We start from the raw sequence: 22920 nt of genomic DNA on the forward strand, positions 1-22920 counted from the left end.
ATGTCATAGAAATCAAGTGTTCTTGTGGGACTAATGTTGAACAAATGCAGCAATAGTATTACTCTCATATTTATGTAATATGCGTCAGTGTTGTTGCAGTATGTTTTTTTAAGGCTAATGTAATTCTATCATTCTAATGACAAGTCTTGTCAATGCTAAAGCAATGTTTTGCATGGCATTCCTTGAATCTTAGGCCATGACTCTGCACCACATGCCCCCAAAACCCATGACCTTCAATTCCAAGAAATTTCCAAGAATCCTTGCCATGAAGTTCTACTGCATCCCCAAAACTTCAGTCCACCACATCCCAGTTAGACTCCCCAAATCACATTGCATACTCCCCCTAAAAAGAAAAGAAAAAAAGAAAAAAAGACATGAATAGCCTTTCATAAACAAGTTCTTCTTCCGGAAAACATCAGAACGTGGCATTCCTCGAAGTTCTGTTGGATCCCATTCTATAAACATGTCCAATTTCGTGAAATGTCTTGACTTGAAATTCCAAGAAAACTGCACGAAAACGCCACAGAATCCCATACATTGCACCAAAAGTGTTACTTTAAAGTCCATATTATGCAGGTCAGTGCAACTGCATTGTTTGGTTAACTCTAGCATGAACAGAAATGCAGTGCTTTGTCAACATTAATGCACTTTGGGGTGAACTTGCCAGAGGGTTCAAGACTCTAGCTTGAGCCCACAGCCAAAGATTAGGTTTGTCAGAAGTGGGATTCGAACCCACGCCTCCAGGGGAGAGTGCGACCTGAACGCAGCGCCTTAGACCGCTCGGCCATCCTGACGTGAGGGCAAAGGGTGAGCAGTACTTTTGGAGCTGCACCGAATGGCAGATGATCTGGAAGCTAGTGGTTATCCGCTCACCCGAGCCATAACACATGCCTCGTTGGCGCAGTTAGGCAGCGCGTCAGTCTCATAATCTGAAGGTCGTGAGTTCGAGCCTCACACGGGGCAGGCTGGTGCTTTTTGATACATGGGAGCATGTAAATGAAAGAGCTGCTTTCTGTATCATTCCTTTTGTGCGTTTTTCCAGTCCTTCATATGCAATGTCATAGAAATCAAGTGTTCTTGTGGGACTAATGTTGAACAAATGCAGCAATAGTATTACTCTCATATTTATGTAATATGCGTCAGTGTTGTTGCAGTATGTTTTTTTAAGGCTAATGTAATTCTATCATTCTAATGACAAGTCTTGTCAATGCTAAAGCAATGTTTTGCATGGCATTCCTTGAATCTTAGGCCATGACTCTGCACCACATGCCCCCAAAACCCATGACCTTCAATTCCAAGAAATTTCCAAGAATCCTTGCCATGAAGTTCTACTGCATCCCCAAAACTTCAGTCCACCACATCCCAGTTAGACTCCCCAAATCACATTGCATACTCCCCCTAAAAAGAAAAGAAAAAAAGAAAAAAAGACATGAATAGCCTTTCATAAACAAGTTCTTCTTCCGGTAAACATCAGAACGTGGCATTCCTCGAACTTCTGTTGGATCCCGTTCTATAAACATGTCCAATTTCGTGAAATGTCTTGACTTGAAATTCCAAGAAAACTGCACGAAAACGCCACAGAATCCCATACATTGCACCAAAAGTGTTACTTTAAAGTCCATATTATGCAGGTCAGTGCAACTGCATTGTTTGGTTAACTCTAGCATGAACAGAAATGCAGTGCTTTGTCAACATTAATGCACTTTGGGGTGAACTTGCCAGAGGGTTCAAGACTCTAGCTTGAGCCCACAGCCAAAGGTTAGGTTTGTCAGAAGTGGGATTCGAACCCACGCCTCCAGGGGAGACTGCGACCTGAACGCAGCGCCTTAAGGCCATTGCACACCGAGTCCGAAATTCGCATCCGAAATTTTCGCACGTTAAAAAAAAAATTCGACCTCACGTTATGTCAGTCACGCTTGCACACCGCCTCCGAAACTTTCGTCCGTCATAAAATTAATCGGATCGGGTTCGATTTTCTGCGTTTTTCGCATCCAGAGCCAGCATTTTGAGAGGTCTTTTGACAATTCAGGGCCAGGGGGAGCTCGTCCTCAAATCATTGCACATATGCGCCGTGCTTTCAGTTTCGGTTTTCAATTCGATCAAGTGTTTATGTTCTCTTCTCTATATTGGATTATGAAATTAATAAACCTCCCCTTTCAATCAGATTGAAATTTAGGATCGAATAAGGTGTGATTGAGCAGCCTATTCGATAACTAATGTATTATTTGGGCACAATATACACAATAACAGCCTAGCTGTTCTGTCTGCCCAGCGCTTCCACCGGGCCGCGCGCGGGTGTGTGTATGTCCGTGTGTGTGTCCATACCTGGTCCATTTCAGACACACTGCCAGTCTCCGTTCAGAATCGATTGGTTCACGGAAATTGGTGGTCTTGTTTTTAATATGTGGCTCCAGAATCGCTAGCAAAGCATCGAACTGTCCCACTGACATTCTGAGGTAATAATTTTGAATCGCTCAGGATAAATTCGCAACTCCTTGATAAGGAACTCTCCTTCCTCTCGGCGCAATTTCAGGATTGGATGGACGCAATATTTTCTCTTTCTTCCCTTTTCAATAAGAGAGAGGGCAAAAATCATCCTCACTGCTTGACGAATCTATTTGGTATTTTTGCGTTTTTTCCCGCAAAGGTTTAAGAAATACGCAAAGGACTCGGTGTGCAAGGTTTCTATGCGTGACGAATTTTTAAGCTGACGAACACGAAAATACGCATACGAATATTTCGTGCTCGGTGTGCAATGGCCTTTAGACCGCTCGGCCATCCTGACGTGAGGGCAAAGGGTGAGCAGTACTTTTGGAGCTGCACCGAATGGCAGATGATCTGGAAGCTAGTGGTTCTCCGCTCACCCGAGCCATAACACATGCCTCGTTGGCGCAGTTAGGCAGCGCGTCAGTCTCATAATCTGAAGGTCGTGAGTTCGAGCCTCACACGGGGCAGGCTGGTGCTTTTTGATACATGGGAGCATGTAAATGAAAGAGCTGCTTTCTGTATCATTCCTTTTGTGCGTTTTTCCAGTCCTTCATATGCAATGTCATAGAAATCAAGTGTTCTTGTGGGACTAATGTTGAACAAATGCAGCAATAGTATTACTCTCATATTTATGTAATATGCGTCAGTGTTGTTGCAGTATGTTTTTTTAAGGCTAATGTAATTCTATCATTCTAATGACAAGTCTTGTCAATGCTAAAGCAATGTTTTGCATGGCATTCCTTGAATCTTAGGCCATGACTCTGCACCACATGCCCCCAAAACCCATGACCTTCAATTCCAAGAAATTTCCAAGAATCCTTGCCATGAAGTTCTACTGCATCCCCAAAACTTCAGTCCACCACATCCCAGTTAGACTCCCCAAATCACATTGCATACTCCCCCTAAAAAGAAAAGAAAAAAAGAAAAAAAGACATGAATAGCCTTTCATAAACAAGTTCTTCTTCCGGAAAACATCAGAACGTGGCATTCCTCGAAGTTCTGTTGGATCCCATTCTATAAACATGTCCAATTTCGTGAAATGTCTTGACTTGAAATTCCAAGAAAACTGCACGAAAACGCCACCGAATCCCATACATTGCACCAAAAGTGTTACTTTAAAGTCCATATTATGCAGGTCAGTGCAACTGCATTGTTTGGTTAACTCTAGCATGAACTGAAATGCAGTGCTTTGTCAACATTAATGCACTTCGGGGTGAACTTGCCAGAGGGTTCAAGACTCTAGCTTGAGCCCGCAGCCAAAGGTTAGGTTTGTCAGAAGTGGGATTCGAACCCACGCCTCCAGGGGAGACTGCGACCTGAACGCAGCGCCTTAGACCGCTCGGCCATCCTGACGTGAGGGCAAAGGGTGAGCAGTACTTTTGGAGCTGCACCGAATGGCAGATGATCTGGAAGCTAGTGGTTCTCCGCTCACCCGAGCCATAGTACATGCCTCGTTGGCGCAGTTAGGCAGCGCGTCAGTCTCATAATCTGAAGGTCGTGAGTTCGAGCCTCACACGGGGCAGGCTGGTGCTTTTTGATACACGGGAGCATGTAAATGAAAGAGCTGCTTTCTGTATCATTCCTTTTGTGCGTTTTTCCAGTCCTTCATATGCAATGTCATAGAAATCAAGTGTTCTTGTGGGACTAATGTTGAACAAATGCAGCAATAGTATTACTCTCATATTTATGTAATATGCGTCAGTGTTGTTGCAGTATGTTTTTTTAAGGCTAATGTAATTCTATCATTCTAATGACAAGTCTTGTCAATGCTAAAGCAATGTTTTGCATGGCATTCCTTGAATCTTAGGCCATGACTCTGCACCACATGCCCCCAAAACCCATGACCTTCAATTCCAAGAAATTTCCAAGAATCCTTGCCATGAAGTTCTACTGCATCCCCAAAACTTCAGTCCACCACATCCCAGTTAGACTCCCAAAATCACATTGCATACTCCCCCTAAAAAGAAAAGAAAAAAAGAAAAAAAGACATGAATAGCCTTTCATAAACAAGTTCTTCTTCCGGTAAACATCAGAACGTGGCATTCCTCGAAGTTCTGTTGGATCCCATTCTATAAACATGTCCAATTTCGTGAAATGTCTTGACTTGAAATTCCAAGAAAACTGCACGAAAACGCCACAGAATCCCATACATTGCACCAAAAGTGTTACTTTAAAGTCCATATTATGCAGGTCAGTGCAACTGCATTGTTTGGTTAACTCTAGCATGAACTGAAATGCAGTGCTTTGTCAACATTAATGCACTTTGGGGTGAACTTGCCAGAGGGTTCAAGACTCTAGCTTGAGCCCACAGCCAAAGGTTAGGTTTGTCAGAAGTGGGATTCGAACCCACGCCTCCAGGGGAGACTGCGACCTGAACGCAGCGCCTTAGACCGCTCGGCCATCCTGACGTGAGGGCAAAGGGTGAGCAGTACTTTTGGAGCTGCACCGAATGGCAGATGATCTGGAAGCTAGTGGTTCTCCGCTCACCCGAGCCATAACACATGCCTCGTTGGCGCAGTTAGGCAGCGCGTCAGTCTCATAATCTGAAGGTCGTGAGTTCGAGCCTCACACGGGGCATGCTGGTGCTTTTTGATACATGGGAGCATGTAAATGAAAGAGCTGCTTTCTGTATCATTCCTTTTGTGCGTTTTTCCAGTCCTTCATATGCAATGTCATAGAAATCAAGTGTTCTTGTGGGACTAATGTTGAACAAATGCAGCAATAGTATTACTCTCATATTTATGTAATATGCGTCAGTGTTGTTGCAGTATGTTTTTTTAAGGCTAATGTAATTCTATCATTCCAATGACAAGTCTTGTCAATGCTAAAGCAATGTTTTGCATGGCATTCCTTGAATCTTAGGCCATGACTCTGCACCACATGCCCCCAAAACCCATGACCTTCAATTCCAAGAAATTTCCAAGAATCCTTGCCATGAAGTTCTACTGCATCCCCAAAACTTCAGTCCACCACATCCCAGTTAGACTCCCCAAATCACATTGCATACTCCCCCTAAAAAGAAAAGAAAAAAAGACATGAATAGCCTTTCATAAACAAGTTCTTCTTCCGGTAAACATCAGAACGTGGCATTCCTCGAACTTCTGTTGGATCCCGTTCTATAAACATGTCCAATTTCGTGAAATGTCTTGACTTGAAATTCCAAGAAAACTGCACGAAAACGCCACAGAATCCCATACATTGCACCAAAAGTGTTACTTTAAAGTCCATATTATGCAGGTCAGTGCAACTGCATTGTTTGGTTAACTCTAGCATGAACAGAAATGCAGTGCTTTGTCAACATTAATGCACTTTGGGGTGAACTTGCCAGAGGGTTCAAGACTCTAGCTTGAGCCCACAGCCAAAGGTTAGGTTTGTCAGAAGTGGGATTCGAACCCACGCCTCCAGGGGAGACTGCGACCTGAACGCAGCGCCTTAGACCGCTCGGCCATCCTGACGTGAGGGCTAAGGGTGAGCAGTACTTTTGGAGCTGCACCGAATGGCAGATGATCTGGAAGCTAGTGGTTCTCCGCTCACCCGAGCCACAGCACATGCCTCGTTGGCGCAGTTAGGCAGCGCGTCAGTCTCATAATCTGAAGGTCGTGAGTTCGAGCCTCACACGGGGCAGGCTGGTGCTTTTTGATACATGGGAGCATGTAAATGAAAGAGCTGCTTTCTGTATCATTCCTTTTGTGCATTTTTCCAGTCCTTCATATGCAATGTCATAGAAATCAAGTGTTCTTGTGGGACTAATGTTGAACAAATGCAGCAATACTATTACTCTCATATTTATGTAATATGCGTCAGTGTTGTTGCAGTATGTTTTTTTAAGGCTAATGTAATTCTATCATTCCAATGACAAGTCTTGTCAATGCTAAAGCAATGTTTTGCATGGCATTCCTTGAATCTTAGGCCATGACTCTGCACCACATGCCCCCAAAACCCATGACCTTCAATTCCAAGAAATTTCCAAGAATCCTTGCCATGAAGTTCTACTGCATCCCCAAAACTTCAGTCCACCACATCCCAGTTAGACTCCCCAAATCACATTGCATACTCCCCCTAAAAAGAAAAGAAAAAAAGAAAAAAAGACATGAATAGCCTTTCATAAACAAGTTCTTCTTCCGGTAAACATCAGAACGTGGCATTCCTCGAAGTTCTGTTGGATCCCGTTCTATAAACATGTCCAATTTCGTGAAATGTCTTGACTTGAAATTCCAAGAAAACTGCACGAAAACGCCACCGAATCCCATACATTGCACCAAAAGTGTTACTTTAAAGTCCATATTATGCAGGTCAGTGCAACTGCATTGTTTGGTTAACTCTAGCATGAACTGAAATGCAGTGCTTTGTCAACATTAATGCACTTCGGGGTGAACTTGCCAGAGGGTTCAAGACTCTAGCTTGAGCCCGCAGCCAAAGGTTAGGTTTGTCAGAAGTGGGATTCGAACCCACGCCTCCAGGGGAGACTGCGACCTGAACGCAGCGCCTTAGACCGCTCGTCCATCCTGACGTGAGGGCAAAGGGTGAGCAGTACTTTTGAGGCTGCACCGAATGGCAGATGATCTGAAAGCTAGTGGTTCTCCGCTCACCCGAGCCATAGCACATGCCTCGTTGGCGCAGTTAGGCAGCGCGTCAGTCTCATAATCTGAAGGTCGTGAGTTCGAGCCTCACACGGGGCAGGCTGGTGCTTTTTGATACATGGGAGCATGTAAATGAAAGAGCTGCTTTCTGTATCATTCCTTTTGTGAGTTTTTCCAGTCCTTCATATGCAATGTCATAGAAATCAAGTGTTCTTGTGGGACTAATGTTGAACAAATGCAGCAATAGTATTACTCTCATATTTATGTAATATGCGTCAGTGTTGTTGCAGTATGTTTTTTTAAGGCTAATGTAATTCTATCATTCCAATGACAAGTCTTGTCAATGCTAAAGCAATGTTTTGCATGGCATTCCTTGAATCTTAGGCCATGACTCTGCACCACATGCCCCCAAAACCCATGACCTTCAATTCCAAGAAATTTCCAAGAATCCTTGCCATGAAGTTCTACTGCATCCCCAAAACTTCAGTCCACCACATCCCAGTTAGACTCCCAAAATCACATTGCATACTCCCCCTAAAAAAGAAAAGAAAAAAAGAAAAAAAGACATGAATAGCCTTTCATAAACAAGTTCTTCTTCCGGTAAACATCAGAACGTGGCATTCCTCGAAGTTCTGTTGGATCCCATTCTATAAACATGTCCAATTTCATGAAATGTCTTGACTTGAAATTCCAAGAAAACTGCACGAAAACGCCACCGAATCCCATACATTGCACCAAAAGTGTTACTTTAAAGTCCATATTATGCAGGTCAGTGCAACTGCATTGTTTGGTTAACTCTAACATGAACTGAAATGCAGTGCTTTGTCAACATTAATGCACTTCGGGGTGAACTTGCCAGAGGGTTCAAGACTCTAGCTTGAGCCCGCAGCCAAAGGTTAGGTTTGTCAGAAGTGGGATTCGAACCCACGCCTCCAGGGGAGACTGCGACCTGAACGCAGCGCCTTAGACCGCTCGGCCATCCTGACGTGAGGGCAAAGGGTGAGCAGTACTTTTGGAGCTGCACCGAATGGCAGATGATCTGAAAGCTAGTGGTTCTCCGCTCACCCGAGCCATAGCACATGCCTCGTTGGCGCAGTTAGGCAGCGCGTCAGTCTCATAATCTGAAGGTCGTGAGTTCGAGCCTCACACGGGGCAGGCTGGTGCTTTTTGATACATGGGAGCATGTAAATGAAAGAGCTGCTTTCTGTATCATTCTTTTTGTGCGTTTTTCCAGTCCTTCATATGCAATGTCATAGAAATCAAGTGTTCTTGTGGGACTAATGTTGCACAAATGCAGCAATAGTATTACTCTCATATTTATGTAATATGCGTCAGTGTTGTTGCAGTATGTTTTTTTAAGGCTAATGTAATTCTATCATTCCAATGACAAGTCTTGTCAATGCTAAAGCAATGTTTTGCATGGCATTCCTTGAATCTTAGGCCATGACTCTGCACCACATGCCCCCAAAACCCATGACCTTCAATTCCAAGAAATTTCCAAGAATCCTTGCCATGAAGTTCTACTGCATCCCCAAAACTTCAGTCCACCACATCCCAGTTAGACTCCCAAAATCACATTGAATACTCCCCCTAAAAAGAAAAGAAAAAAAGAAAAAAAGACATGAATAGCCTTTCATAAACAAGTTCTTCTTCCGGTAAACATCAGAACGTGGCATTCCTCGAAGTTCTGTTGGATCCCGTTCTATAAACATGCCCAATTTCGTGAAATGCCTTGACTTGAAATTCCAAGAAAACTGCACGAAAACGCCACCGAATCCCATACATTGCACCAAAAGTGTTACTTTAAAGTCCATATTATGCAGGTCAGTGCAACTGCATTGTTTGGTTAACTCTAGCATGAACTGAAATGCAGTGCTTTGTCAACATTAATGCACTTCGGGGTGAACTTGCCAGAGGGTTCAAGACTCTAGCTTGAGCCCGCAGCCAAAGGTTAGGTTTGTCAGAAGTGGGATTCGAACCCACGCCTCCAGGGGAGACTGCGACCTGAACGCAGCGCCTTAAACCGCTCGGCCATCCTGACGTGAGGGAAAAGGGTGAGCAGTACTTTTGGAGCTGCACCGAATGGCAGATGATCTGGAAGCTAGTGGTTCTCCGCTCACCCGAGCCATAGCACATGCCTCGTTGGCGCAGTTAGGCAGTGCGTCAGTCTCATAATCTGAAGGTCGTGAGTTTGAGCCTCACACGGGGCAGGCTGGTGCTTTTTGATACATGGGAGCATGTAAATGAAAGAGCTGCTTTCTGTATCATTCCTTTTGTGCGTTTTTCCAGTCCTTCATATGCAATGTCATAGAAATCAAGTGTTCTTGTGGGACTAATGTTGAACAAATGCAGCAATAGTATTACTCTCATATTTATGTAATATGCGTCAGTGTTGTTGCAGTATGTTTTTTTAAGGCTAATGTAATTCTATCATTCCAATGACAAGTCTTGTCAATGCTAAAGCAATGTTTTGCATGGTATTCCTTGAATCTTAGGCCATGACTCTGCACCACATGCCCCCAAAACCCATGACCTTCAATTCCAAGAAATTTCCAAGAATCCTTGCCATGAAGTTCTACTGCATCCCCAAAACTTCAGTCCACCACATCCCAGTTAGACTCCCAAAATCACATTGCATACTCCCCCTAAAAAGAAAAGAAAAAAAGAAAAAAAGACATGAATAGCCTTTCATAAACAAGTTCTTCTTCCGGTAAACATCAGAACGTGGCATTCCTCGAAGTTCTGTTGGATCCCATTTTATAAACATGTCCAATTTCGTGAAATGTCTTGACTTGAAATTCCAAGAAAACTGCACGAAAACGCCACCGAATCCCATACATTGCACCAAAAGTGTTACTTTAAAGTCCAAATTATGCAGGTCAGTGCAACTGCATTGTTTGGTTAACTCTAGCATGAACAGAAATGCAGTGCTTTGTCAACATTAATGCACTTCGGGGTGAACTTGCCAGAGGGTTCAAGACTCTAGCTTGAGCCCGCAGCCAAAGGTTAGGTTGTCAGAAGTGGGATTCGAACCCACGCCTCCAGGGGAGACTGCGACCTGAACGCAGCGCCTTAGACCGCTCGGCCATCCTGACGTGAGGGCAAAGGGTGAGCAGTACTTTTGGAGCTGCACCGAATGGCAGATGATCTGGAAGCTAGTGGTTCTCCGCTCACCCGAGCCATAACACATGCCTCGTTGGCGCAGTTAGGCAGCGCGTCAGTCTCATAATCTGAAGGTCGTGAGTTCGAGCCTCACACGGGGCATGCTGGTGCTTTTTGATACATGGGAGCATGTAAATGAAAGAGCTGCTTTCTGTATCATTCCTTTTGTGCGTTTTTCCAGTCCTTCATATGCAATGTCATAGAAATCAAGTATTCTTGTGGGACTAATGTTGAACAAATGCAGCAATAGTATTACTCTCATATTTATATAATATGCGTCAGTGTTGTTGCAGTATGTTTTTTTAAGGCTAATGTAATTCTATCATTCCAATGACAAGTCTTGTCAATGCTAAAGCAATGTTTTGCATGGCATTCCTTGAATCTTAGGCCATGACTCTGCACCACATGCCCCCAAAACCCATGACCTTCAATTCCAAGAAATTTCCAAGAATCCTTGCCATGAAGTTCTACTGCATCCCCAAAACTTCAGTCCACCACATCCCAGTTAGACTCCCAAAATCACATTGCATACTCCCCCTAAAAAGAAAAGAAAAAAAGAAAAAAAGACATGAATAGCCTTTCATAAACAAGTTCTTCTTCCGGAAAACATCAGAACGTGGCATTCCTCGAAGTTCTGTTGGATCCCATTCTATAAACATGTCCAATTTCGTGAAATGTCTTGACTTGAAATTCCAAGAAAACTGCACGAAAACGCCACCGAATCCCATACATTGCACCAAAAGTGTTACTTTAAAGTCCATATTATGCAGGTCAGTGCAACTGCATTGTTTGGTTAACTCTAGCATGAACTGAAATGCAGTGCTTTGTCAACATTAATGCACTTCGGGGTGAACTTGCCAGAGGGTTCAAGACTCTAGCTTGAGCCCGCAGCCAAAGGTTAGGTTTGTCAGAAGTGGGATTCGAACCCACGCCTCCAGGGGAGACTGCGACCTGAACGCAGCGCCTTAGACCGCTCGGCCATCCTGACGTGAGGGCAAAGGGTGAGCAGTACTTTTGGAGCTGCACCGAATGGCAGATGATCTGGAAGCTAGTGGTTCTCCGCTCACCCGAGCCATAGCACATGCCTCGTTGGCGCAGTTAGGCAGCGCGTCAGTCTCATAATCTGAAGGTCGTGAGTTTGAGCCTCACACGGGGCAGGCTGGTGCTTTTTGATACATGGGAGCATGTAAATGAAAGAGCTGCTTTCTGTATCATTCCTTTTGTGCGTTTTTCCAGTCCTTCATATGCAATGTCATAGAAATCAAGTGTTCTTGTGGGACTAATGTTGAACAAATGCAGCAATAGTATTACTCTCATATTTATGTAATATGCGTCAGTGTTGTTGCAGTATGTTTTTTTAAGGCTAATGTAATTCTATCATTCCAATGACAAGTCTTGTCAATGCTAAAGCAATGTTTTGCATGGTATTCCTTGAATCTTAGGCCATGACTCTGCACCACATGCCCCCAAAACCCATGACCTTCAATTCCAAGAAATTTCCAAGAATCCTTGCCATGAAGTTCTACTGCATCCCCAAAACTTCAGTCCACCACATCCCAGTTAGACTCCCAAAATCACATTGCATACTCCCCCTAAAAAGAAAAGAAAAAAAGAAAAAAAGACATGAATAGCCTTTCATAAACAAGTTCTTCTTCCGGTAAACATCAGAACGTGGCATTCCTCGAAGTTCTGTTGGATCCCATTTTATAAACATGTCCAATTTCGTGAAATGTCTTGACTTGAAATTCCAAGAAAACTGCACGAAAACGCCACCGAATCCCATACATTGCACCAAAAGTGTTACTTTAAAGTCCATATTATGCAGGTCAGTGCAACTGCATTGTTTGGTTAACTCTAGCATGAACTGAAATGCAGTGCTTTGTCAACATTAATGCACTTCGGGGTGAACTTGCCAGAGGGTTCAAGACTCTAGCTTGAGCCCGCAGCCAAAGGTTAGGTTTGTCAGAAGTGGGATTCGAACCCACTCGCATCCAGGGGAGACTGCGACCTGAACGCAGCGCCTTAGACCGCTCGGCCATCCTGACGTGAGGGCAAAGGGTGAGCAGTACTTTTGGAGCTGCACCGAATGGCAGATGATCTGGAAGCTAGTGGTTCTCCGCTCACCCGAGCCATAGTACATGCCTCGTTGGCGCAGTTAGGCAGCGCGTCAGTCTCATAATCTGAAGGTCGTGAGTTCGAGCCTCACACGGGGCAGGCTGGTGCTTTTTGATACATGGGAGCATGTAAATGAAAGAGCTGCTTTCTGTATCATTCCTTTTGTGCGTTTTTCCAGTCCTTCATATGCAATGTCATAGAAATCAAGTGTTCTTGTGGGACTAATGTTGAACAAATGCAGCAATAGTATTACTCTCATATTTATGTAATATGCGTCAGTGTTGTTGCAGTATGTTTTTTTAAGGCTAATGTAATTCTATCATTCTAATGACAAGTCTTGTCAATGCTAAAGCAATGTTTTGCATGGCATTCCTTGAATCTTAGGCCATGACTCTGCACCACATGCCCCCAAAACCCATGACCTTCAATTCCAAGAAATTTCCAAGAATCCTTGCCATGAAGTTCTACTGCATCCCCAAAACTTCAGTCCACCACATCCCAGTTAGACTCCCAAAATCACATTGCATACTCCCCCTAAAAAGAAAAGAAAAAAAGAAAAAAAGACATGAATAGCCATTCATAAACAAGTTCTTCTTCCGGTAAACATCAGAACGTGGCATTCCTCGAAGTTCTGTTGGATCCCATTCTATAAACATGTCCAATTTCGTGAAATGTCTTGACTTGAAATTCCAAGAAAACTGCACGAAAACGCCACCGAATCCCATACATTGCACCAAAAGTGTTACTTTAAAGTCCATATTATGCAGGTCAGTGCAACTGCATTGTTTGGTTAACTCTAGCATGAACTGAAATGCAGTGCTTTGTCAACATTAATGCACTTCGGGGTGAACTTGCCAGAGGGTTCAAGACTCTAGCTTGAGCCCGCAGCCAAAGGTTAGGTTTGTCAGAAGTGGGATTCGAACCCACTCGCATCCAGGGGAGACTGCGACCTGAACGCAGCGCCTTAGACCGCTCGGCCATCCTGACGTGAGGGCAAAGGGTGAGCAGTACTTTTGGAGCTGCACCGAATGGCAGATGATCTGGAAGCTAGTGGTTCTCCGCTCACCCGAGCCATAGTACATGCCTCGTTGGCGCAGTTAGGCAGCGCGTCAATCTCATAATCTGAAGGTCGTGAGTTCGAGCCTCACACGGGGCAGGCTGGTGCTTTTTGATACATGGGAGCATGTAAATGAAAGAGCTGCTTTCTGTATCATTCCTTTTGTGCGTTTTTCCAGTCCTTCATATGCAATGTCATAGAAATCAAGTGTTCTTGTGGGACTAATGTTGAACAAATGCAGCAATAGTATTACTCTCATATTTATGTAATATGCGTCAGTGTTGTTGCAGTATGTTTTTTTAAGGCTAATGTAATTCTATCATTCTAATGACAAGTCTTGTCAATGCTAAAGCAATGTTTTGCATGGCATTCCTTGAATCTTAGGCCATGACTCTGCACCACATGCCCCCAAAACCCATGACCTTCAATTCCAAGAAATTTCCAAGAATCCTTGCCATGAAGTTCTACTGCATCCCCAAAACTTCAGTCCACCACATCCCAGTTAGACTCCCAAAATCACATTGCATACTCCCCCTAAAAAGAAAAGAAAAAAAGAAAAAAAGACATGAATAGCCATTCATAAACAAGTTCTTCTTCCGGTAAACATCAGAACGTGGCATTCCTCGAAGTTCTGTTGGATCCCATTCTATAAACATGTCCAATTTCGTGAAATGTCTTGACTTGAAATTCCAAGAAAACTGCACGAAAACGCCACCGAATCCCATACATTGCACCAAAAGTGTTACTTTAAAGTCCATATTATGCAGGTCAGTGCAACTGCATTGTTTGGTTAACTCTAGCATGAACTGAAATGCAGTGCTTTGTCAACATTAATGCACTTCGGGTTGAACTTGCCAGAGGGTTCAAGACTCTAGCTTGAGCCCGCAGCCAAAGCTTAGGTTTGTCAGAAGTGGGATTCGAACCCACGCCTCCAGGGGAGACTGCGACCTGAACGCAGCGCCTTAGACCGCTCGGCCATCCTGACGTGAGGGCAAAGGGTGAGCAGTACTTTTGGAGCTGCACCGAATGGCAGATGATCTGGAAGCTAGTGGTTCTCCGCTCACCCGAGCCATAGTACATGCCTCGTTGGCGCAGTTAGGCAGCGCGTCAGTCTCATAATCTGAAGGTCGTGAGTTCGAGCCTCACACGGGGCATGCTGGTGCTTTTTGATACATGGGAGCATGTAAATGAAAGAGCTGCTTTCTGTATCATTCCTTTTGTGCGTTTTTCCAGTCCTTCATATGCAATGTCATAGAAATCAAGTGTTCTTGTGGGACTAATGTTGAACAAATGCAGCAATAGTATTACTCTCATATTTATGTAATATGCGTCAGTGTTGTTGCAGTATGTTTTTTTAAGGCTAATGTAATTCTATCATTCCAATGACAAGTCTTGTCAATGCTAAAGCAATGTTTTGCATGGCATTCCTTGAATCTTAGGCCATGACTCTGCACCACATGCCCCCAAAACCCATGACCTTCAATTCCAAGAAATTTCCAAGAATCCTTGCCATGAAGTTCTACTGCATCCCCAAAACTTCAGTCCACCACATCCCAGTTAGACTCCCCAAATCACATTGCATACTCCCCCTAAAAAGAAAAGAAAAAAAGAAAAAAAGACATGAATAGCCTTTCATAAACAAGTTCTTCTTCCGGTAAACATCAGAACGTGGCATTCCTCGAACTTCTGTTGGATCCCGTTCTATAAACATGTCCAATTTCGTGAAATGTCTTGACTTGAAATTCCAAGAAAACTGCACGAAAACGCCACCGAATCCCATACATTGCACCAAAAGTGTTACTTTAAAGTCCATATTATGCAGGTCAGTGCAACTGCATTGTTTGGTTAACTCTAGCATGAACAGAAATGCAGTGCTTTGTCAACATTAATGCACTTTGGGGTGAACTTGCCAGAGGGTTCAAGACTCTAGCTTGAGCCCACAGCCAAAGGTTAGGTTTGTCAGAAGTGGGATTCGAACCCACGCCTCCAGGGGAGACTGCGACCTGAACGCAGCGCCTTAGACCGCTCGGCCATCCTGACGTGAGGGCTAAGGGTGAGCAGTACTTTTGGAGCTGCACCGAATGGCAGATGATCTGGAAGCTAGTGGTTCTCCGCTCACCCGAGCCACAGCACATGCCTCGTTGGCGCAGTTAGGCAGCGCGTCAGTCTCATAATCTGAAGGTCGTGAGTTCGAGCCTCACACGGGGCAGGCTGGTGCTTTTTGATACATGGGAGCATGTAAATGAAAGAGCTGCTTTCTGTATCATTCCTTTTGTGCGTTTTTCCAGTCCTTCATATGCAATGTCATAGAAATCAAGTGTTCTTGTGGGACTAATGTTGAACAAATGCAGCAATACTATTACTCTCATATTTATGTAATATGCGTCAGTGTTGTTGCAGTATGTTTTTTTAAGGCTAATGTAATTCTATCATTCCAATGACAAGTCTTGTCAATGCTAAAGCAATGTTTTGCATGGCATTCCTTGAATCTTAGGCCATGACTCTGCACCACATGCCCCCAAAACCCATGACCTTCAATTCCAAGAAATTTCCAAGAATCCTTGCCATGAAGTTCTACTGCATCCCCAAAACTTCAGTCCACCACATCCCAGTTAGACTCCCCAAATCACATTGCATACTCCCCCTAAAAAGAAAAGAAAAAAAGAAAAAAAGACATGAATAGCCTTTCATAAACAAGTTCTTCTTCCGGTAAACATCAGAACGTGGCATTCCTCGAAGTTCTGTTGGATCCCGTTCTATAAACATGTCCAATTTCGTGAAATGTCTTGACTTGAAATTCCAAGAAAACTGCACGAAAACGCCACCGAATCCCATACATTGCACCAAAAGTGTTACTTTAAAGTCCATATTATGCAGGTCAGTGCAACTGCATTGTTTGGTTAACTCTAGCATGAACTGAAATGCAGTGCTTTGTCAACATTAATGCACTTCGGGGTGAACTTGCCAGAGGGTTCAAGACTCTAGCTTGAGCCCGCAGCCAAAGGTTAGGTTTGTCAGAAGTGGGATTCGAACCCACGCCTCCAGGGGAGACTGCGACCTGAACGCAGCGCCTTAGACCGCTCGGCCATCCTGACGTGAGGGCAAAGGGTGAGCAGTACTTTTGGAGCTGCACCGAATGGCAGATGATCTGGAAGCTAGTGGTTCTCCGCTCACCCGAGCCATAGTACATGCCTCGTTGGCGCAGTTAGGCAGCGCGTCAGTCTCATAATCTGAAGGTCGTGAGTTCGAGCCTCACACGGGGCAGGCTGGTGCTTTTTGATACATGGGAGCATGTAAATGAAAGAGCTGCTTTCTGTATCATTCCTTTTGTGCGTTTTTCCAGTCCTTCATATGCAATGTCATAGAAATCAAGTGTTCTTGTGGGACTAATGTTGAACAAATGCAGCAATAGTATTACTCTCATATTTATGTAATATGCGTCAGTGTTGTTGCAGTATGTTTTTTTAAGGCTAATGTAATTCTATCATTCTAATGACAAGTCTTGTCAATGCTAAAGCAATGTTTTGCATGGCATTCCTTGAGTCTTAGGCCATGACTCTGCACCACATGCCCCCAAAACCCATGACCTTCAATTCCAAGAAATTTCCAAGAATCCTTGCCATGAAGTTCTACTGCATCCCCAAAACTTCAGTCCACCACATCCCAGTTAGACTCCCAAAATCACATTGCATACTCCCCCTAAAAAGAAAAGAAAAAAAGAAAAAAAGACATGAATAGCCATTCATAAACAAGTTCTTCTTCCGGTAAACATCAGAACGTGGCATTCCTCGAAGTTCTGTTGGATCCCATTCTATAAACATGTCCAATTTCGTGAAATGTCTTGACTTGAAATTCCAAGAAAACTGCACGAAAACGCCACCGAATCCCATACATTGCACCAAAAGTGTTACTTTAAAGTCCATATTATGCAGGTCAGTGCAACTGCATTGTTTGGTTAACTCTAGCATGAACTGAAATGCAGTGCTTTGTCAACATTAATGCACTTCGGGTTGAACTTGCCAGAGGGTTCAAGACTCTAGCTTGAGCCCGCAGCCAAAGGTTAGGTTTGTCAGAAGTGGGATTCGAACCCACGCCTCCAGGGGAGACTGCGACCTGAACGCAGCGCCTTAGACCGCTCGGCCATCCTGACGTGAGGGCAAAGGGTGAGCAGTACTTTTGGAGCTGCACCGAATGGCAGATGATCTGGAAGCTAGTGGTTCTCCGCTCACCCGAGCCATAGTACATGCCTCGTTGGCGCAGTTAGGCAGCGCGTCAGTCTCATAATCTGAAGGTCGTGAGTTCGAGCCTCACACGGGGCATGCTGGTGCTTTTTGATACATGGGAGCATGTAAATGAAAGAGCTGCTTTCTGTATCATTCCTTTTGTGCGTTTTTCCAGTCCTTCATATGCAATGTCATAGAAATCAAGTGTTCTTGTGGGACTAATGTTGAACAAATGCAGCAATAGTATTACTCTCATATTTATGTAATATGCGTCAGTGTTGTTGCAGTATGTTTTTTTAAGGCTAATGTAATTCTATCATTCCAATGACAAGTCTTGTCAATGCTAAAGCAATGTTTTGCATGGCATTCCTTGAATCTTAGGCCATGACTCTGCACCACATGCCCCCAAAACCCATGACCTTCAATTCCAAGAAATTTCCAAGAATCCTTGCCATGAAGTTCTACTGCATCCCCAAAACTTCAGTCCACCACATCCCAGTTAGACTCCCCAAATCACATTGCATACTCCCCCTAAAAAGAAAAGAAAAAAAGAAAAAAAGACATGAATAGCCTTTCATAAACAAGTTCTTCTTCCGGTAAACATCAGAACGTGGCATTCCTCGAACTTCTGTTGGATCCCGTTCTATAAACATGTCCAATTTCGTGAAATGTCTTGACTTGAAATTCCAAGAAAACTGCACGAAAACGCCACAGAATCCCATACATTGCACCAAAAGTGTTACTTTAAAGTCCATATTATGCAGGTCAGTGCAACTGCATTGTTTGGTTAACTCTAGCATGAACAGAAATGCAGTGCTTTGTCAACATTAATGCACTTTGGGGTGAACTTGCCAGAGGGTTCAAGACTCTAGCTTGAGCCCACAGCCAAAGGTTAGGTTTGTCAGAAGTGGGATTCGAACCCACACCTCCAGGGGAGACTGCGACCTGAACGCAGCGCCTTAGACCGCTCGGCCATCCTGACGTGAGGGCTAAGGGTGAGCAGTACTTTTGGAGCTGCACCGAATGGCAGATGATCTGGAAGCTAGTGGTTCTCCGCTCACCCGAGCCACAGCACATGCCTCGTTGGCGCAGTTAGGCAGCGCGTCAGTCTCATAATCTGAAGGTCGTGAGTTCGAGCCTCACACGGGGCAGGCTGGTGCTTTTTGATACATGGGAGCATGTAAATGAAAGAGCTGCTTTCTGTATCATTCCTTTTGTGCGTTTTTCCAGTCCTTCATATGCAATGTCATAGAAATCAAGTGTTCTTGTGGGACTAATGTTGAACAAATGCAGCAATACTATTACTCTCATATTTATGTAATATGCGTCAGTGTTGTTGCAGTATGTTTTTTTAAGGCTAATGTAATTCTATCATTCCAATGACAAGTCTTGTCAATGCTAAAGCAATGTTTTGCATGGCATTCCTTGAATCTTAGGCCATGACTCTGCACCACATGCCCCCAAAACCCATGACCTTCAATTCCAAGAAATTTCCAAGAATCCTTGCCATGAAGTTCTACTGCATCCCCAAAACTTCAGTCCACCACATCCCAGTTAGACTCCCCAAATCACATTGCATACTCCCCCTAAAAAGAAAAGAAAAAAAGAAAAAAAGACATGAATAGCCTTTCATAAACAAGTTCTTCTTCCGGTAAACATCAGAACGTGGCATTCCTCGAACTTCTGTTGGATCCCGTTCTATAAACATGTCCAATTTCGTGAAATGTCTTGACTTGAAATTCCAAGAAAACTGCACGAAAACGCCACAGAATCCCATACATTGCACCAAAAGTGTTACTTTAAAGTCCATATTATGCAGGTCAGTGCAACTGCATTGTTTGGTTAACTCTAGCATGAACAGAAATGCAGTGCTTTGTCAACATTAATGCACTTTGGGGTGAACTTGCCAGAGGGTTCAAGACTCTAGCTTGAGCCCACAGCCAAAGGTTAGGTTTGTCAGAAGTGGGATTCGAACCCACGCCTCCAGGGGAGACTGCGACCTGAACGCAGCGCCTTAGACCGCTCGGCCATCCTGACGTGAGGGCTAAGGGTGAGCAGTACTTTTGGAGCTGCACCGAATGGCAGATGATCTGGAAGCTAGTGGTTCTCCGCTCACCCGAGCCACAGCACATGCCTCGTTGGCGCAGTTAGGCAGCGCGTCAGTCTCATAATCTGAAGGTCGTGAGTTCGAGCCTCACACGGGGCAGGCTGGTGCTTTTTGATACATGGGAGCATGTAAATGAAAGAGCTGCTTTCTGTATCATTCCTTTTGTGCGTTTTTCCAGTCCTTCATATGCAATGTCATAGAAATCAAGTGTTCTTGTGGGACTAATGTTGAACAAATGCAGCAATACTATTACTCTCATATTTATGTAATATGCGTCAGTGTTGTTGCAGTATGTTTTTTTAAGGCTAATGTAATTCTATCATTCCAATGACAAGTCTTGTCAATGCTAAAGCAATGTTTTGCATGGCATTCCTTGAATCTTAGGCCATGACTCTGCACCACATGCCCCCAAAACCCATGACCTTCAATTCCAAGAAATTTCCAAGAATCCTTGCCATGAAGTTCTACTGCATCCCCAAAACTTCAGTCCACCACATCCCAGTTAGACTCCCCAAATCACATTGCATACTCCCCCTAAAAAGAAAAGAAAAAAAGAAAAAAAGACATGAATAGCCTTTCATAAACAAGTTCTTCTTCCGGTAAACATCAGAACGTGGCATTCCTCGAAGTTCTGTTGGATCCCGTTCTATAAACATGTCCAATTTCGTGAAATGTCTTGACTTGAAATTCCAAGAAAACTGCACGAAAACGCCACCGAATCCCATACATTGCACCAAAAGTGTTACTTTAAAGTTCATATTATGCAGGTCAGTGCAACTGCATTGTTTGGTTAACTCTAGCATGAACTGAAATGCAGTGCTTTGTCAACATTAATGCACTTCGGGGTGAACTTGCCAGAGGGTTCAAGACTCTAGCTTGAGCCCGCAGCCAAAGGTTAGGTTTGTCAGAAGTGGGATTCGAACCCACGCCTCCAGGGGAGACTGCGACCTGAACGCAGCGCCTTAGACCGCTCGGCCATCCTGACGTGAGGGCAAAGGGTGAGCAGTACTTTTGGAGCTGCACCGAATGGCAGATGATCTGAAAGCTAGTGGTTCTCCGCTCACCCGAGCCATAGCACATGCCTCGTTGGCGCAGTTAGGCAGCGCGTCAGTCTCATAATCTGAAGGTCGTGAGTTCGAGCCTCACACGGGGCAGGCTGGTGCTTTTTGATACATGGGAGCATGTAAATGAAAGAGCTGCTTTCTGTATCATTCCTTTTGTGAGTTTTTCCAGTCCTTCATATGCAATGTCATAGAAATCAAGTGTTCTTGTGGGACTAATGTTGAACAAATGCAGCAATAGTATTACTCTCATATTTATGTAATATGCGTCAGTGTTGTTGCAGTATGTTTTTTTAAGGCTAATGTAATTCTATCATTCTAATGACAAGTCTTGTCAATGCTAAAGCAATGTTTTGCATGGCATTTCTTGAATCTTAGGCCATGACTCTGCACCACATGCCCCCAAAACCCATGACCTTCAATTCCAAGAAATTTCCAAGAATCCTTGCCATGAAGTTCTACTGCATCCCCAAAACTTCAGTCCACCACATCCCAGTTAGACTCCCCAAATCACATTGCATACTCCCCCTAAAAAGAAAAGAAAAAAAGAAAAAAAGACATGAATAGCCTTTCATAAACAAGTTCTTCTTCCGGTAAACATCAGAACGTGGCATTCCTCGAAGTTCTGTTGGATCCCGTTCTATAAACATGTCCAATTTCGTGAAATGTCTTGACTTGAAATTCCAAGAAAACTGCACGAAAACGCCACCGAATCCCATACATTGCACCAAAAGTGTTACTTTAAAGTCCATATTATGCAGGTCAGTGCAACTGCATTGTTTGGTTAACTCTAGCATGAACTGAAATGCAGTGCTTTGTCAACATTAATGCACTTCGGGGTGAACTTGCCAGAGGGTTCAAGACTCTAGCTTGAGCCCGCAGCCAAAGGTTAGGTTTGTCAGAAGTGGGATTCGAACCCACGCCTCCAGGGGAGACTGCGACCTGAACGCAGCGCCTTAGACCGCTCGGCCATCCTGACGTGAGGGCAAAGGTTGAGCAGTACTTTTGGAGCTGCACCGAATGGCAGATGATCTGAAAGCTAGTGGTTCTCCGCTCACCCGAGCCATAGCACATGCCTCGTTGGCGCAGTTAGGCAGCGCGTCAGTCTCATAATCTGAAGGTCGTGAGTTCGAGCCTCACACGGGGCAGGCTGGTGCTTTTTGATACATGGGAGCATGTAAATGAAAGAGCTGCTTTCTGTATCATTCCTTTTGTGCGTTTTTCCAGTCCTTCATATGCAATGTCATAGAAATCAAGTGTTCTTGTGGGACTAATGTTGAACAAATGCAGCAATAGTATTACTCTCATATTTATGTAATATGCGTCAGTGTTGTTGCAGTATGTTTTTTTAAGGCTAATGTAATTCTATCATTCCAATGACAAGTCTTGTCAATGCTCAAGCAATGTTTTGCATGGCATTCCTTGAATCTTAGGCCATGACTCTGCACCACATGCCCCCAAAACCCATGACCTTCAATTCCAAGAAATTTCCAAGAATCCTTGCCATGAAGTTCTACTGCATCCCCAAAACTTCAGTCCACCACATCCCAGTTAGACTCCCAAAATCACATTGCATACTCCCCCTAAAAAAGAAAAGAAAAAAAGAAAAAAAGACATGAATAGCCTTTCATAAACAAGTTCTTCTTCCGGTAAACATCAGAACGTGGCATTCCTCGAAGTTCTGTTGGATCCCATTTTATAAACATGTCCAATTTCGTGAAATGTCTTGACTTGAAATTCCAAGAAAACTGCACGAAAACGCCACCGAATCCCATACATTGCACCAAAAGTGTTACTTTAAAGTCCAAATTATGCAGGTCAGTGCAACTGCATTGTTTGGTTAACTCTAGCATGAACAGAAATGCAGTGCTTTGTCAACATTAATGCACTTCGGGGTGAACTTGCCAGAGGGTTCAAGACTCTAGCTTGAGCCCGCAGCCAAAGGTTAGGTTGTCAGAAGTGGGATTCGAACCCACGCCTCCAGGGGAGACTGCGACCTGAACGCAGCGCCTTAGACCGCTCGGCCATCCTGACGTGAGGGCAAAGGGTGAGCAGTACTTTTGGAGCTGCACCGAATGGCAGATGATCTGGAAGCTAGTGGTTCTCCGCTCACCCGAGCCATAACACA

At 44.1% G+C, this 22920-nt stretch overlaps 37 non-coding genes across 37 annotated transcripts; 19 read left to right on the plus strand and 18 right to left on the minus strand.

Moving 5' to 3' along the window:
- Positions 1-711: 711 nt before the first annotated feature.
- On the minus strand, positions 712-794 carry trnal-cag (transfer RNA leucine (anticodon CAG)). The gene has a single exon. It is a non-coding gene; the product is annotated as a tRNA-Leu (tRNA).
- A 95-nt stretch (positions 795-889) lies between these two features.
- Positions 890-963, plus strand: trnam-cau (transfer RNA methionine (anticodon CAU)). Its single transcript has one exon. It is a non-coding gene; the product is annotated as a tRNA-Met (tRNA).
- Positions 964-2880: 1917 nt separating this feature from the next.
- On the plus strand, positions 2881-2954 carry trnam-cau (transfer RNA methionine (anticodon CAU)). Its single transcript has one exon. It is a non-coding gene; the product is annotated as a tRNA-Met (tRNA).
- An 803-nt stretch (positions 2955-3757) lies between these two features.
- Positions 3758-3840, minus strand: trnal-cag (transfer RNA leucine (anticodon CAG)). Its single transcript has one exon. It is a non-coding gene; the product is annotated as a tRNA-Leu (tRNA).
- A 95-nt stretch (positions 3841-3935) lies between these two features.
- On the plus strand, positions 3936-4009 carry trnam-cau (transfer RNA methionine (anticodon CAU)). Its single transcript has one exon. It is a non-coding gene; the product is annotated as a tRNA-Met (tRNA).
- An 803-nt stretch (positions 4010-4812) lies between these two features.
- Positions 4813-4895, minus strand: trnal-cag (transfer RNA leucine (anticodon CAG)). The gene has a single exon. It is a non-coding gene; the product is annotated as a tRNA-Leu (tRNA).
- Positions 4896-4990: 95 nt separating this feature from the next.
- Positions 4991-5064, plus strand: trnam-cau (transfer RNA methionine (anticodon CAU)). Its single transcript has one exon. It is a non-coding gene; the product is annotated as a tRNA-Met (tRNA).
- Positions 5065-5859: 795 nt separating this feature from the next.
- On the minus strand, positions 5860-5942 carry trnal-cag (transfer RNA leucine (anticodon CAG)). The gene has a single exon. It is a non-coding gene; the product is annotated as a tRNA-Leu (tRNA).
- A 95-nt stretch (positions 5943-6037) lies between these two features.
- On the plus strand, positions 6038-6111 carry trnam-cau (transfer RNA methionine (anticodon CAU)). The gene has a single exon. It is a non-coding gene; the product is annotated as a tRNA-Met (tRNA).
- An 803-nt stretch (positions 6112-6914) lies between these two features.
- On the minus strand, positions 6915-6997 carry trnal-cag (transfer RNA leucine (anticodon CAG)). The gene has a single exon. It is a non-coding gene; the product is annotated as a tRNA-Leu (tRNA).
- Positions 6998-7092: 95 nt separating this feature from the next.
- trnam-cau (transfer RNA methionine (anticodon CAU)) lies at positions 7093-7166 on the plus strand. Its single transcript has one exon. It is a non-coding gene; the product is annotated as a tRNA-Met (tRNA).
- An 804-nt stretch (positions 7167-7970) lies between these two features.
- On the minus strand, positions 7971-8053 carry trnal-cag (transfer RNA leucine (anticodon CAG)). Its single transcript has one exon. It is a non-coding gene; the product is annotated as a tRNA-Leu (tRNA).
- Positions 8054-8148: 95 nt separating this feature from the next.
- trnam-cau (transfer RNA methionine (anticodon CAU)) lies at positions 8149-8222 on the plus strand. Its single transcript has one exon. It is a non-coding gene; the product is annotated as a tRNA-Met (tRNA).
- An 803-nt stretch (positions 8223-9025) lies between these two features.
- Positions 9026-9108, minus strand: trnal-cag (transfer RNA leucine (anticodon CAG)). The gene has a single exon. It is a non-coding gene; the product is annotated as a tRNA-Leu (tRNA).
- Positions 9109-10079: 971 nt separating this feature from the next.
- trnal-cag (transfer RNA leucine (anticodon CAG)) lies at positions 10080-10162 on the minus strand. Its single transcript has one exon. It is a non-coding gene; the product is annotated as a tRNA-Leu (tRNA).
- A 95-nt stretch (positions 10163-10257) lies between these two features.
- On the plus strand, positions 10258-10331 carry trnam-cau (transfer RNA methionine (anticodon CAU)). Its single transcript has one exon. It is a non-coding gene; the product is annotated as a tRNA-Met (tRNA).
- An 803-nt stretch (positions 10332-11134) lies between these two features.
- trnal-cag (transfer RNA leucine (anticodon CAG)) lies at positions 11135-11217 on the minus strand. The gene has a single exon. It is a non-coding gene; the product is annotated as a tRNA-Leu (tRNA).
- Positions 11218-11312: 95 nt separating this feature from the next.
- trnam-cau (transfer RNA methionine (anticodon CAU)) lies at positions 11313-11386 on the plus strand. Its single transcript has one exon. It is a non-coding gene; the product is annotated as a tRNA-Met (tRNA).
- A 983-nt stretch (positions 11387-12369) lies between these two features.
- On the plus strand, positions 12370-12443 carry trnam-cau (transfer RNA methionine (anticodon CAU)). Its single transcript has one exon. It is a non-coding gene; the product is annotated as a tRNA-Met (tRNA).
- Positions 12444-13426: 983 nt separating this feature from the next.
- Positions 13427-13500, plus strand: trnam-cau (transfer RNA methionine (anticodon CAU)). The gene has a single exon. It is a non-coding gene; the product is annotated as a tRNA-Met (tRNA).
- Positions 13501-14303: 803 nt separating this feature from the next.
- On the minus strand, positions 14304-14386 carry trnal-cag (transfer RNA leucine (anticodon CAG)). Its single transcript has one exon. It is a non-coding gene; the product is annotated as a tRNA-Leu (tRNA).
- A 95-nt stretch (positions 14387-14481) lies between these two features.
- On the plus strand, positions 14482-14555 carry trnam-cau (transfer RNA methionine (anticodon CAU)). The gene has a single exon. It is a non-coding gene; the product is annotated as a tRNA-Met (tRNA).
- Positions 14556-15358: 803 nt separating this feature from the next.
- trnal-cag (transfer RNA leucine (anticodon CAG)) lies at positions 15359-15441 on the minus strand. Its single transcript has one exon. It is a non-coding gene; the product is annotated as a tRNA-Leu (tRNA).
- A 95-nt stretch (positions 15442-15536) lies between these two features.
- Positions 15537-15610, plus strand: trnam-cau (transfer RNA methionine (anticodon CAU)). Its single transcript has one exon. It is a non-coding gene; the product is annotated as a tRNA-Met (tRNA).
- An 803-nt stretch (positions 15611-16413) lies between these two features.
- Positions 16414-16496, minus strand: trnal-cag (transfer RNA leucine (anticodon CAG)). The gene has a single exon. It is a non-coding gene; the product is annotated as a tRNA-Leu (tRNA).
- A 95-nt stretch (positions 16497-16591) lies between these two features.
- Positions 16592-16665, plus strand: trnam-cau (transfer RNA methionine (anticodon CAU)). Its single transcript has one exon. It is a non-coding gene; the product is annotated as a tRNA-Met (tRNA).
- An 803-nt stretch (positions 16666-17468) lies between these two features.
- trnal-cag (transfer RNA leucine (anticodon CAG)) lies at positions 17469-17551 on the minus strand. Its single transcript has one exon. It is a non-coding gene; the product is annotated as a tRNA-Leu (tRNA).
- Positions 17552-17646: 95 nt separating this feature from the next.
- Positions 17647-17720, plus strand: trnam-cau (transfer RNA methionine (anticodon CAU)). Its single transcript has one exon. It is a non-coding gene; the product is annotated as a tRNA-Met (tRNA).
- Positions 17721-18523: 803 nt separating this feature from the next.
- On the minus strand, positions 18524-18606 carry trnal-cag (transfer RNA leucine (anticodon CAG)). Its single transcript has one exon. It is a non-coding gene; the product is annotated as a tRNA-Leu (tRNA).
- A 95-nt stretch (positions 18607-18701) lies between these two features.
- Positions 18702-18775, plus strand: trnam-cau (transfer RNA methionine (anticodon CAU)). The gene has a single exon. It is a non-coding gene; the product is annotated as a tRNA-Met (tRNA).
- Positions 18776-19578: 803 nt separating this feature from the next.
- Positions 19579-19661, minus strand: trnal-cag (transfer RNA leucine (anticodon CAG)). Its single transcript has one exon. It is a non-coding gene; the product is annotated as a tRNA-Leu (tRNA).
- Positions 19662-19756: 95 nt separating this feature from the next.
- On the plus strand, positions 19757-19830 carry trnam-cau (transfer RNA methionine (anticodon CAU)). The gene has a single exon. It is a non-coding gene; the product is annotated as a tRNA-Met (tRNA).
- Positions 19831-20633: 803 nt separating this feature from the next.
- trnal-cag (transfer RNA leucine (anticodon CAG)) lies at positions 20634-20716 on the minus strand. Its single transcript has one exon. It is a non-coding gene; the product is annotated as a tRNA-Leu (tRNA).
- A 95-nt stretch (positions 20717-20811) lies between these two features.
- Positions 20812-20885, plus strand: trnam-cau (transfer RNA methionine (anticodon CAU)). The gene has a single exon. It is a non-coding gene; the product is annotated as a tRNA-Met (tRNA).
- An 803-nt stretch (positions 20886-21688) lies between these two features.
- On the minus strand, positions 21689-21771 carry trnal-cag (transfer RNA leucine (anticodon CAG)). The gene has a single exon. It is a non-coding gene; the product is annotated as a tRNA-Leu (tRNA).
- Positions 21772-21866: 95 nt separating this feature from the next.
- Positions 21867-21940, plus strand: trnam-cau (transfer RNA methionine (anticodon CAU)). The gene has a single exon. It is a non-coding gene; the product is annotated as a tRNA-Met (tRNA).
- Positions 21941-22743: 803 nt separating this feature from the next.
- Positions 22744-22826, minus strand: trnal-cag (transfer RNA leucine (anticodon CAG)). Its single transcript has one exon. It is a non-coding gene; the product is annotated as a tRNA-Leu (tRNA).
- Between the last annotated feature and the right edge of the window lie 94 nt (positions 22827-22920).

This window comes from Pimephales promelas, chromosome 24 (genome assembly GCF_988280905.1).
Source record: "Pimephales promelas chromosome 24, fPimPro1.hap1.1, whole genome shotgun sequence".
NCBI classification, from domain to species: Eukaryota; Metazoa; Chordata; class Actinopteri; order Cypriniformes; family Leuciscidae; genus Pimephales; species Pimephales promelas.